Here is a 13,746-nt window from a genome sequence, read left to right as displayed (position 1 = left end):
GTTCTACTTTTGATCAACTGTGAAGTTTTTTTAAACATTGAAATGGAGATTTCACCTGAGAAAAGCTACAAGGCCTTTACTATTGTGTTTGTGTGCACACTTGTGTTATGTGTTGTATGTCTGTATGCGTGTGTCCGTATATCATGCAATGATATGGCAATTGGCAGATATATGAGGAGCCTCATGAAATTTAAAAAAAAATGGACCCAAATATCTTTGATTCACGTGATTCAAATGGTTCAATTTAAAGTTGGTAAATAGATGAAAGTAAAGATGTCTTTAAAATTAAGCTTATAAGTTTTTCCTAGGTGATAAAAAAAACTAATAAAATGTTGACGTCTATGAAATAATCTGCCAAAATTCAGAAATTTACAAGTATTGTTTCAAAATGTGAACAGAAGGAGGTTAACAGATGGAAAAGAGAAACTAGAAGGTTCTAGGTATGGATTTAATAGAGGGAAAATGTGTTTCTGGATAAGACAGTCTGTGATTAAGTAAATAAGAGGGTTTAAGTACGTGTTAAAGAAGGTCTGTGTAAGTTGGTTAAATATGTAAGTTTTTTGAGCAAGTAATCTTAAAGAAAATTAAAAATTATACAACTATGGTTAAACAGCAACTGTTATTTTTCAATATTGTAATATGTTATTTCCTTAAAAGCTAAACTTGGTTAATATAAAATCATCAATGTAATTGTGGTGCTATGAATGTGTTCATATCTTCCAGGTATACAAGTCTGTAAGGTAGAAGCCTTTAAAAGAGCATTATATCAAGCTGGTGTTCTAAAGTTGTATGGTAATTTTAGGCTTAAAAGAAAAACATGTTGGAGATTTATTTATATCATTTGTGTTCTATAACTGGACTTGTTATCAATAAGATATGTAAAGTTCTATGTTACTTTTTACACTGAGATACAATTTAAATGTATTTTTAAGTTAATGAGAGCCTAATCTGTGTAAAGGTTAATATTGCAAAACACAAAAGTACTTTGCTACTTTGCTACAAAAGGTTGAAAGCTTTAAGCCTTTCTATAATTCATGTTTTAGATGTGATATTATATTGTGTTAGCTAATATTCATGTGAACTTGAGCAACAATTTATATAGGCTTTGTAAAATGATGTTTAAAAAGCAAAGATCAGTTTCAGAACTACAGTACTTAAGATTTATGAAGAGCCCCACCTTACCTGAGATAAGGCTCTGTGTCCCATCTCACAACATGTAAAAAATGACTAAAAAGAAGTAGGCCAGATTTCAGTACACTTAAAGTTGTGTCCAAAAGTTGGTTTTTGTCAAGATTACTAGGATCTCAGACAGGGGATATAATGTATAATTCTGCCAAAATTCAAGGTAGTTATTGCATGAACTAAATATGTTTTTACTCTTGATAATTTTATCTTGTAGTTTTCTTATAAATGGTCTAAAGATTGCCTGTTAATGTTTTGCAGAGGTACTGCTTTAAGAACTCACAACCTGGGTTGATTTAAGATAATGAGTTATCACCTACAGGATAGAGAGATAGACATTAAAGCCCAGTACTCTTAATATAAGGCTGTTGAAATTGATTTTCTGGATGTTTAAGATTAAGTTTTAAAATTAAAGTTAAATTAAAAGGGCCAAGAAAACCAATATTTGGCTCTTGCCCTCTGAGTCAGTCTGAATCCAGGGAACAGGGGACTTCTCTAAAGAGCTTTGCAACTCTGGACCACATAACCTCCCGATCAGGGAGATTAATGAGACCAGTGGAGGACAGAAAGCCAATCAGTGCATTTGCTATGAAGTGGAGGGTCATCAGAGAAGGGAGAATCCCTGATGCTTCCAAGGGAAGCCACATGGTCAAGCAAGACCTGGACCCATCCTAGCGCAAATGGCACTAGCGGAACTGAGAAGCTGCTGTAAAGATCCCCCAGGACTCCCAGGGAAACTCAGCTGACTGTTAACAATAGATAGAAACAAAAGTCAGTTTGATTTGCTTCATCTTAAACACTTAGCAAAGACAGTTAAAGCCAAAACACAGCTACTCCTGGGCATTTTAAATAATAATAATAGTTAAATGTAACTTCCAAGAATAAGTAAACTCTAGGCTACAAAAGAGATTCTTAGGCAGGAATGCCTGATAACTATCAAAAGAAACTGCCAGAGTAGTTTTTAGTTTAAGGCCTACAGATATTCCTAACCTACACAGGTAGGCATGGTGTTTGCTAGTATGCTTATCCAGCCCTAAGTAACAGAATTAAAGGTTTCTCTATTAGACACAGAGGTCATACTAGTAAAAGGATTTTGCAAGATCAGATGACATTAAATTATTAAACTGTATCTTAAGGGGAAGGACCTCTGTAACCCTAAAAGTTAAATGTCATGTTCACAGTCCTGGTAACTGGGGATGTTAAAGCCTGATGAGGGAACTTATGTACAGTGACATGATCCAGCTGCTGCAACACTTACTTATTCAGTACTCATGTTTTTTGTTTCTCTCATAGAAGCACCATCCCCAGATGACAACCTGTTTTTCCCCAAGCAGACCTCAAATGGAACTGACTTCTAAAAGGGAACTCATGTCCCCCATGTCGTCCCCCACGTCATCGTCCCCATGTCATCGAGCCCCCTCATGTTTGACACCCCCTTTTCAGCTCTGAAGCAGCCAGAACGAGCCGTCACCCCTTCTACTTATAGCAATAAAGTTTCTAAAATTAGGGGGGAATAAAACCAGAAATGGATAGGCAGTGTAGATAGGTAAATCGAGTCAGGTAGGATCTAGGAGGCCAATTTTGAGTGAGTCTGGGAAATTGAAGACCATCCCCTGAGGATTACTGTTTACCAAGATGTAGAGCCAGCCCAAATAGGCCCCCAACTGAGGAAACCATGATTGGTTCCCAAGTTTCCAGACAAAGGGGGGAATGAAAAACCAGCCTCTACCTCAGAGCAAAGCCTGTCCAAGGAAGGGACATCACCTTTGTCCTTGGAAAGACCCACAGAGCACTCCTAGGCACATTCCCACCCTGCTAAGTTGTTTATCTACAGGAGAGATCTGCTGCGCCAGGTGTCCCTGACTCAGTCAGGCTAGGTGGGGACCCATAGCAACCTCCTAGCAGCCATCAATCAGCATGAGACAGGGAAATGCCTGGGATGCCAGATGACCCTCCCAGTAGTTTATGGTGGTTGATAACGTGTTGGGAAACCATGTAGTTCAGCATGTATACCCCTCTTGGCTTAAACCAATCAGTTCAAATGAATCCCCCTCTTGTAGTAACCAATCACCCCTACCCAACTGTTCCCATCAGTGAATGTGCTAATCATGTTTTAGAGTTGTTATTTGATTTTCCCGCAGTGTGTGATGAATTTGCTAAGAGATGCTATGATGTATGTGGGGGTCCCTGCCTTCTCCAAAGAGTGTATAAAACTGCTGCAAACCCTGGGCTCGGGGCCTCTCAGCGTCACCAGTTGCTGTGTGCACATGGAGGACCGAGCTACCTCGCAATAAACACCTCTTTGCTGCTTACATCCATCTTGGTCTCTGGTGGTCTTTTGGGGGTCCCGAATTCGAGCATAACAGCTTGTGAGCTGGGGGACATAGAAATGTCAGCTCAGAACTGTCTCAAGTGCTGTATGTCCAACATGTTTTTCCTGTGAAACTGTCTTGAAACTTGTCTAGCTGGGGCTAGAATCTCTGGGATGGCTATTCTGGCCATCAGAAAATTTCCACCATCCACCTGGAAGAAAATTTCCTTTTTCAGTCTTAAATCACATACTTTCATGTTGGGAGTATGTTGGCTCCCTTTCTGTTAGCTAGTCGGCCATGCAGAAGGGCAGCATTTAAACCTGGGACTGGATTTTCTTTCCATTTCTTGCAGACAGCAAACCTGGCCTCTCTGTCAGCTCTCTGGTTGCCTTGAGAAACCACAGTGTTTCCTTTTTGATGACCTTGGCAATATATAATCACAACCTTCTTGGGAGCCCACAGTGCATCCAAAAGTTTAAGAATTTTTTGCCCATGCATTATGTCTTTTTTTTTCCTCCTGAGTTAATTAGCCTACATAAGGCCCTATGAACACGAAGGGTAGCGAACGCATATTTTGAGTCTGTAAACATCCACACAGACTCCTGCTGTCAACTGAGGTGCTCGAGTCAAAGCAATAAGTTTTATTTTTTGTGCTGAAGTTCCCTGAGGCAGAGGTTCTGCCTTGACAGCGGAGTCCAGAGTGACCACTGCATATCCAGCAAAACATCTTTTATAAAACTGCTTCCATCTGTGAAGTACTCTGCGTCAGCGTCCTCGAGAGGCTGGTCTGTTAGGTCTGGTCTGTTAGAGAACACTTCATCCATGACCTCAGCACATTGTGATCAGGTTTTCCAGGTCCAATGGGCAGCAAAGTTGCTGGGTTAGAGTTCTGACGACCTCTATGCAGATACGTGGGTTTTCATATAACATTGACCATTCTTTTCATTAGCCAACCAATAGTGTCCTTTATATTTTCACAATGTGAAAATTGAATGAGGAACTCTGACAACCAGTTCTTGTCCCATGGCCAGTTTATCAGCTTCCAACACCAGAAGAGCTGTGGCTGCAAGGGCCTGAAAAAAGGTGGCCAGCCCTGGGCTACAGAGTCCAGCTGTTTGAACAAATAGGCCACTGGATGGTGCCATGTCCCCAGCATCTGAGTCAAAACTCCCATAGCCACTCCAGATCAATCATGGACATACAGAAAGAAAGGCTTTGTGAGGTCAGGGAGCCCTAATCCAGGTGCACTGGTGAGTGCTTGTTTAATGTCCTCAAAGGCCTTTTGCTTAGATGACCCCCATATTAGAGGATCCCATTTTCCCCCCTTTGTGGCTTCATAGAGGGGTTTTGTCATAACTGAAAGTTGGGGATCCATACATGTCTGAACCCAGTAGCCCCCAAGAATTCTCTAGTCTGATGGCAGGTTGGAGGGACTGGAATTGAGCAGAGCTCCTGTTTCTTTTGAGGCCAGTTGCTATTGTCTGTTCTGTTGCTGAGTCAGATGGTAACCAAAGTATTTGACCTTTTTCTTGATGAATATAGGCTTTTAAGTCAGAGTCCAGTGCTGTCCCAGGGATGGTGTACTCCAGCCCCTGAGAGGAACTGTCATTTAGGGAAGGGAGGCGTACATAGAACCTCTGGCTCTTTAAGATGCAGGATTTTTTTTTGTTATCTCCCAGTGCAGGATCTTGGCTGCTGGGATTCTCCAACTCTTAAATCTATTGTAAATCTTAGCAGAGGCTGATGACCTGGGACATCATTTGTGTAAAAGGCACCTATGTCAATCTCGCAGTGGGCTGTCTGTCAAGGTTGGAGGGCAGTGGTGTGGTCCCGTGCAGGTCCTGGTGTGGCAGCCACATTGTGCCCACCTAGGTGTTTCTCCTTGTCTGTGTGGCTTCTCTTGTCAGGTGGGAGCCTGCTCTAATTGTCTATAGTGGCTGCCCTGCTTGTGTTTTGTTCAGTATGCCTGGGTGCATGGGGCTCTGTGGCCCTTCCTGCTGGTGGCTCACAGCATGTGGCTTGGAGCCAGGGTGGCATGACCTTTTGGAGTGAGCACCCTATGGTCCACTATTGGCTGTTAACATGAACATATTCCTGGTTCATTTGGGGCTTGCAGCAGCTGAGCCCTCCTGAGGCGCTGGGTCCCGTACATCTGATGCAGTTCTGTGTGTCTACGGGACCCCTGCCATATTCGTCAATCATCGACTTCTGAGCAAGTGGGAAGAAACTGAAAGGAGGGGCTGGGGCCAAAGTCTTGGGAGAAAACATCCACTCCTTCTCTGTTCAAGTCTCAGCTTTGAGCATGGCAGTGGGTGCTTGCCTGCCAGGGCCACTGGAGGCTTCCCCTTGTGTCTGGCCACGATTTTTTTCCTTATAAACATTTGGACCATTGGCTTAGTTCTAGTGAGACCCCCCCTTTGAGTGAACTCTGGGTTTGGAAGGAGATCCATCCTCCTCTTTATCTTTCTGGTCTGCCTGTCTTTGAGTCTCTGGATCTCGATTGATGAAAACTAGCCACCTTAATCAGCTCACTGGCACATTTCTCAGTAAAGTCCTCTAGGATTGTAGTTTTTGGCAAATGGCTCTCTGAGCTTGTCCCACAAAGGCTGCATTGATCACCTGTTGCTTGCACCTGTGCATTTTTTTACTGACAAACTTGCATTGCAGCTGCAATATTTGTATGGTGCCCCTCCTCTCCCGGGCACCTCTGGGCAGGGAGAGAAGCGGCAGCAGCGGTGGCCTGGACATTTAGCTCTGAGTCAGTTGGGCACATCTCTTCTGATCATTGCTGCCAATTTCATAGGGCAGAGGGGCCTTAGGCAGATGTGGGGCTGAGAGAAATGTTCAGGGCTATGGAGGGTGCGAGAGGGAGATGCTGGAGCAGCGGGAGGCTTTCTCGGCTCTGTTTGCCTGCAGATGCTCAGCTTAGGTTAGGGCTCAGGGCTGGCTCCTGTCTGTGGTTAGGTTAGGGCTCAGGCTGGCACTGTCTGTGCCCAAGGGGGCTAGGGGTCAGTCTGTTGTCCCAGTGGTCTTGGCAGAGCTGAATAGAGTGGCACATAAGGTCATGGGTCCTCTTCTGGCTCACAGGGAATACTGTTTCCCTTCCTGTCTTTCCTAGTCAGGTTTTCTGTTTAGCTGCTTTCTGCTGGGTCTTAGGGACCACTGTGCTCCTGGCTAACATCAGCTTGGACTGTCCATCTAGACAGGCTCTCAACCAAGGGGACTGTTTCTGTACTATCTCTTGATAGCAATCAATGTAAGAGAAATGGTTTGTAAGGGTCCGGCGAAGTGTCGGAGGAAGAGACCACCAAGAGACTGACTTTATGCAATAAGCAGGAGGGAGTTTATTGAGGATCCGATTCAGCGCGCTGAGGCTCCAGGCAGGCTGGCTCAAGAAGGGAGAGCAGCCCAGAGCCCAGAGCAGAGGTCAGGCAGAGCTTAAGTACACTTTTTGGGGAGGGCGGGGGCTTTGCATACATCAGAACAAACCATCATGAGGCGCGGGAGAATTGAACAACAACTCTGAGACATGATTAGTACATTCATTGGCGGGAACAGATTGGGCAGGGGTGATTGGTCACCCCTAAGCAGGGTACACATTCAAACTGATTGGTTTAGGTCCTGCAAGGCCTACGTGACATACTACACAGAGTCCCAAGTTATTAGGCAACCCGGGAGTCAGTGGAAATATTTACTGGGCAATTCGGGTATTGTCCTAACAGCGACAGGGATTTCAAGTTTTGGGGGTAGCAGAGGAATTTAACAATACTTGGTCTTTTACTCTTTAACCCAGGCCTTGAAGCTTTACAATGCCTGGTCTTTTACACTTTAACTCAGGCTTTGCAGTTTAGAAGCAGCTTAGAAATTTTACCCTTACAGGTTCAGGGGTTCCAACAACAATCAAAGGACCTCAGCAATGACTCTCATCTAAAGATCCTTCTGGTGGCCATCGCACATCTTGGGTGAGCCACTCTAGTTCACAGAGTATGCAACCTCTGAGAAGTGAGTCTCACCCCACAGTTACCAGGAAAACCTTCCTAAGGGTCTCTAACACACATTTCAGAAGGCTCAGTTTCCCTAGTGTGCCTCCCATGTTCCACCCTGCATCGATGTCGCACACTTAGAACAAAACACACTTAGGGCAAGACTTGCTTCATCCTCTTCGGTCGTTCCCCTTACGGGGACTTAGGGCCCTCTTGGCCTTGCGGGTCGGTATCAACCCTGACCTGGAGCTTTCACCTAGACATTGGTTGGTGAAATTCCGCCATAGACTGTGTGAGGTGCCTCGGAACCGCGGATCAGGACTCTACACTCGCTTCGGCCCTCGGGTTGGGTCGGAACCCTTCCCTTTGTCCGTCTCATTCACACACTTTCACACACTTTCCCACAGACATGGCCAGGACAGAATTTCTATACCGCCCAAATTCCAGCAATTCCAAACCAAACAAAAAGGGAGTCAGGGTTTCCCCCCTGCTCGCTGACCCCGAACAGAGGCTACTCTGGTGACTCCCTGGGTCCGTTTTAGCTCCAACCACTTTGGAGGGTACTTGGGACCCAACAGAGGGTGATCAAGCCTCTCTTCCACCCGCTTAGGCCTCAAAGGGGAAGTCAGGTGGGCTACAAAACCAAATGGACCCGGGTTCTACCTGTTCAGCTGGGCGGTGCCTCCAAAACCCTAATTCTGGTTCCTGCTGCCTGTGGGTTCTGTTGTGCTCCGGGTGGAGGCTCCAGGGTGTTGGGTGAGTGGATCCTCCTTCAGGCCAAGAGTGGCCTGGGCGTGCCAAAGGGACTGCTGTCCCCCATCACCCCAGGGAAGCCAGTCCCCAGAGAAAAGAGGCAGAATAGCCTTCCTTACCTCCTCTGTCCCATCTGGGTTGCCAAAAATGTTGTAGGGACAAACGAGGCAAGGCACCGAAGATAGCAGGAAACAATTTTATTTGGCTGCAGCCAGGTTCAGGGGGCACAGCTTTTGCTGTAATCAATCAATCCCCTGAGCCCCGAGTTCAGGGAGTTTCAGAGTTTTATACCCAGCATGTAAGGGGAGGGGCTAGAAGTTCCCAGTCTGCAGAAGTTCACATAAAAGTAGCTTTTTCTTTCACTGTTCTGGGCAAGTTAACTCTTCAAGGACAACACCTAGGAAGAGGAGAGCTTCTTCTCCCCTTTCTTTCCTCCCCTGCCAGCTGTTACCATGGAGCCCAGTTGTAACTTATCTTAAAAATGTAGACATCTCTGTGAGGCTCAGCTCAAGGACAGAGGCCTTGTTTGCACATTTCTTCAAAGTGCTATACTGGAAAACTAGTAAGGGGTGTCCAGCACCTGGAGTGCTGTATCTTCCTGGCCAGTGGCCAAGCTAAACAGGGCTACAGGAAAATAGGAAATTTATCTACATTGGACTCTTTTTCTGACAATCCTAAAATCGGCCATGGTGAAGAGGGCTTTTCTGTGTAGAAAGAGGGTGCCACTTCAATATAAGAACATAGGAAAGTTATGTCTGATTCATTCTACTGTCTTTTGATATTTTTTAATTGTAGGTGGAAACAATATCTTTATTTACTTTTTTAAATATTTATTTTTAGTTTTAGGCAGACAAATATTTTGTTTCATTTCTATGTGGTGCTGAGGATAGAACCCAGTGCCTCATGCATGCTAGGTGAGCGCTCCACCACTGAGCTACATCCCCAGCCCTGTGTGTGTGTGTGTGTTTGGGACTTTTTTTTTTTTTTTTTTTTTTTGGACTGGGGATTGAACCCAGGGGTACTCAATCACTGAGCTACATCTTCAGCCCTTTTTATTTAATTTTTGAGCCAGGGTTTAGCCAGATTGCCAGAGCTGGCCTTGAATTTGTGATCCTCCTGCCTTAGCCTCCCAAGTAGCTAAGATATAGACCTGCACCACCACACCCAGCTCCTCTGTCCATTTTATTTTTATTTTGGGCACTGGGGATTGAATTCAGGAGTGCTTTACTACTAAGTTACATCCCCAACCCCTCTTATTAATATTTTTTTTTTAATTTTGAAACAGGGTGAGTTGCTAAATTGCTGAGGCTATTCCAAACTTGCAATCCTCCTGGTTCAGCCTCCCAAGTTGCTAGGATTACAGGCATGCATTCATGCCTGCTCTGCCCACTTTTTAATTTGACTATTTATTTATTTATTTTATTTGTAAAAGATCTGTATAAATTCTAGATACAATTCTTTGTCAGCTGAGAAACTGATGTGACTCCATTTTTGAGAAACCAGCCTCTACCTCAGAGCAAAGCCTGTCCAAGGAAGGGGGCATGACCCTTGTCCTTGGAAAAACCCACAGAGCACTCCTAGGCACATACCCACCCTGCTAAGTTGTTTATTCACAAATAACAGGAGAGATCTGTGGCGCCAGGTGTCTCTGACTCAGCTAGGTGAGGGCAATCCCCTTGCAGCCACCAATCAGCATGAGACAGGGAAATACCTGGGATGCCAGATGACCCTCCAGTAGTTTATGGTGTTTGATAACATGTTGGGAAACCACATAGTTAAGCATGTATTCCCCTTGTGGCTTAAACCAATCAGTTCAAACGAATCCCCCTCTTGTACTAAGCAATCATCCCTACCCAACTTGTTCTGGCCAGTGAATGTGCTAATCATGTTTTAGAGTTGTTATTTGATTTTCCCGTGGTGTGTGATGATTTGCTAACAGATGTTATGATGTATGTGAAGTCCCTGCCTTCCCCAGAGAGTGTATAAAACTTCTGCAACCCTGGGCTTGGGGCCTCTCAGCGTCACCAGTTGCTGTGTGTGCACGCGGAGGACCGAGCTAGCTGGCAATAAACACCTCTTTGCTGCTTACATGGATCTTGGTCTTTGGTGGTCTTTTGAGGGTCCTGAACTTGAGCATAACACAGCTATATGTCTTTTGTGGGCCAGGTCATGCCTGTAATTCTAGCTACTTGAGAAGCTAAGGCAGGATGATCACAAGTTTGTGGTTAGCCTTGGCACCATAGTGAGATCCAGTCTCAGAAACTGATCAACAAACATATTTTCCTAATTTGTACTGAGAAACTGATGTGACTCCATTTTTGAAAATAAATAAATAATAGCAGCTTCTACCTCAAGGCCTGTCCTAAGGAAGGGGGCGTGACCCTGGTCCTTGGGAAAACCCACAGAGCACTCCTAAGCCCATACCCACCCTGCTGAGTTGTTTGTCTGTAAATAACAGGAGAGATCTGTGGTGCCAGGTGTCCCTGACTCAGTCAGGCTAGGTGAGGGCCCATAGCAACCCCCCTAGCAGCCATCAATCAACATGAGACAGGAAAATACCTGGGATGCCAGGTGACCCCCCAGTAGTTTATGGTAATTGATAACATGTTGGGAAACCATGTAGTTCAGCACATACACCCCTCGTGGTTTAAACCAATCAGTTCAAAGGAATCCCCCTCTTTTTTTTTTTAATTTTTTTTTTTTTTTAGTTTTAGGTGGACACAATATCTTTATTTTCTTTTATGTGGTGCTGAGGATTGAACCCAGTGCCTCATGCATGCCAGGCGAGCACACTACCACTAGAGCCACATCCCAAGCCCAGGAATCCCCCTCTTGCACTAACCAATCACCCTTACCCAACTTGCTCCTGCCAGTGAATGTGCTAATCAATGTTAAGAATTGTTTGAGGGGTTGGGGATGTGGCTCAAGTGGTAGGGCGCTCCCCTGGCATGGGTGCCGCCCGGGTTCGATCCTCAGCACCACTTACAGACAAAGATGCTGTGTCCGCCGAAAACCAAAAAATGTAAATAAAAAAAATATTTAAAAAAATTGTTTGATTTTCCTGCGGTATGGGATGATTTGCTGTGTGATGTTGTGACACATAGAGTATCCCCCCAAAACCTATAAAATCTCACTGAACAAAGGACGGGGACTCACTCCCTGGGACCGCTGAGCTGGGAACGGTTGTGAGTGCAGGCTCGAGCTTGCAATAAAGACTCTTGTGTGATTGCATCGGATTCAGCTCCTGGAGGTCTATTGGGGTTCCACGAATCTGGCATTACAGTACCCTGTCTTGTATTCTTGCTACAGCATTTTTAAAAATAAATTTAAGATATTCATATTAATGACTCTGAATTTATCAATATTTTTCTTTGTAGTGTGTGCTTTTGTGTTTCTTTATTAATTTTATTTCCAACATTAGTAGGCATTGTATAAGATTACCTAATGGCAAATTCTGAGTACATCCAGCCTATATTCAGGTTCTGACTCCATCACCTACTAACTGTATAGCCTCGAGCAAATTATTAACCTGTCAATTACTCAGTCTTCTCATCTGTAAAATGGGGGTAATCATAGCGTCAATCCAATAAAGTTGCTATGAAATATATAACATATATGATGTCTTAGACCATCCCTAGCACATATTAAGCTCTATATAAATATTTGGTATGATTATGTTTATTAGACATTTTTTATTTTTAATTTTCAGTAAAAGTAAAACTATCATATTCAGTTTTATATCCCCAGCTCTTGGCTCAATTCCTGCCATGAATAAATAGTTCTGTATTTTTCCCCTTGCTAGCCTTGTCCTCCATCAACCTAGCCTTCTGTGGTGTTGTCAAAATAATCTTCCTTATACAGCTATGGCACTTTATCTCTTCTTACTAAAACTTTCAATTATTCTCTATTCCCTGCTAAAGTTAAAGCAGCAAATTTTACCCCAAACTTTATTTCCAAAGTGTTCTTGATACCCCTTTGCACTAATCCGCGGTGTTTGGTATCTTTCCTCAGTGTCTGTCCATATCTGTACGTGAGCATCTGCGAATATGTATACTTGCAATCTAGGTGATCCAGAGAATAAGCTCTGAAGGCAGACTGCCTGCAGCTGGCTTCCGACCCCAGCAGCTGCTACCTATGTCACTGTGGACAAGCCCCTTCGTCACCAAGTCCCAACTTCCTCATCTATAAAATGGAGACAGTTATAGTGTCTACTACCTGTGTTATGCTCGAATTCGGGACCCCCAAAAGACCACCAGAGACCAAGATCCATGTAAGCAGCAAAGAGGCGTTTATTGCGAGCTGGCTGGGTCCTCCATGGGCACACAGCAACTGGTGATGCTGGGAGGCCCCGAGCCCAGGGTTTGCAGCAGTTTTATACACTCTGTACATACATCATAGCATCTCTTAGCAAATCATCACACACCACGGGAAAATCATAAAGCAACTCTAAAACATGATTAGCACATTCACTGGCGGGAACAAGTTGGGTAGGGGTGATTGCTTAGTACAAGAGGGGAATTCCTTTGAATTGATTGGTTTAGGCCACGAGGGGTATATGTGCTAAACTACATGGTTTCCCAACATGTTATCAACCACCATAAGCTACCGGGAGGGTCATCTGGCATCCCAGGTATTTCCCTGTCTCACGCTGATTGGTGGCTGCTAAGGGGTTGCTATGGGTCCCCACCTAGCCTGACTGAGTCAGGGACACCTGGCGCAGCAGATCTCTCTTGTTATTTGTAGATAGACAACTTAGCAGGGTGAGGATGTGCCTAGGAGTGCTCTGTGGGTCTTTCCAAGGACAAAGATGATGTCCCTTCCTTGGACAGGCTTTGCCTGAGGTAGAGGCTGGTTTTTCACCTGTGAGGTGCTTGGTGTTTAGTATGGTGTCTGACACACAATCAAGCTCAAATACATTTTAGCTGTTATTAGAAAACTTTCATGCCAGTGTCTCCTTATTCCACTAACTCTACAATGCTTTGAGTTTCCCTAGAAACCATAGAAGAGAGGAGGGAAATGGAGGCTATAAAGAGTAATGGTGATGAGATCAAGCAGCACCGTCGCCTTCTCTACAAAAGTACCTTGGTGGAGTAGTCAGTACTCAGATACCTTGCTATGCAGAACAAAGTAGATTCAGAGGTTGTCACCCTGGAGTCTGTGCCCACTCTGAAATTAGATGTAAAGCGTGGTCTGTATGTACATTTTTCCCGGTGTAACATGGAGCTTGATCTCAATGGAGGGGTTCTTTGGACAAGTGAAGGGTAGACTAGCAAGATCTATTTAAAGCAGAAAAAGCTCCTACAGTACAGGAGAGGTCCATAGAAGGGACCGCTGTCTTCTGCCTAGGGGTTTTTATGGGTTTGACCTGTCCCTACAGGTCATTGGTGGGTAACGTGAATATAAGATTCAGAAAGGGGCTGATCAACTCTCTATTTTGGCTTCTTCAGCAAATCCAGAGTGAGTAGTTTCTTTTTTCTTTCTTTCTTTTTTTTTTTTTAGTTTTCAGTGGACACAAC

Source organism: Callospermophilus lateralis, chromosome 7 (assembly GCF_048772815.1).
Source record: "Callospermophilus lateralis isolate mCalLat2 chromosome 7, mCalLat2.hap1, whole genome shotgun sequence".
Classification (NCBI taxonomy): Eukaryota; Metazoa; Chordata; class Mammalia; order Rodentia; family Sciuridae; genus Callospermophilus; species Callospermophilus lateralis.
This window is presented reverse-complemented; position numbering follows the sequence as displayed.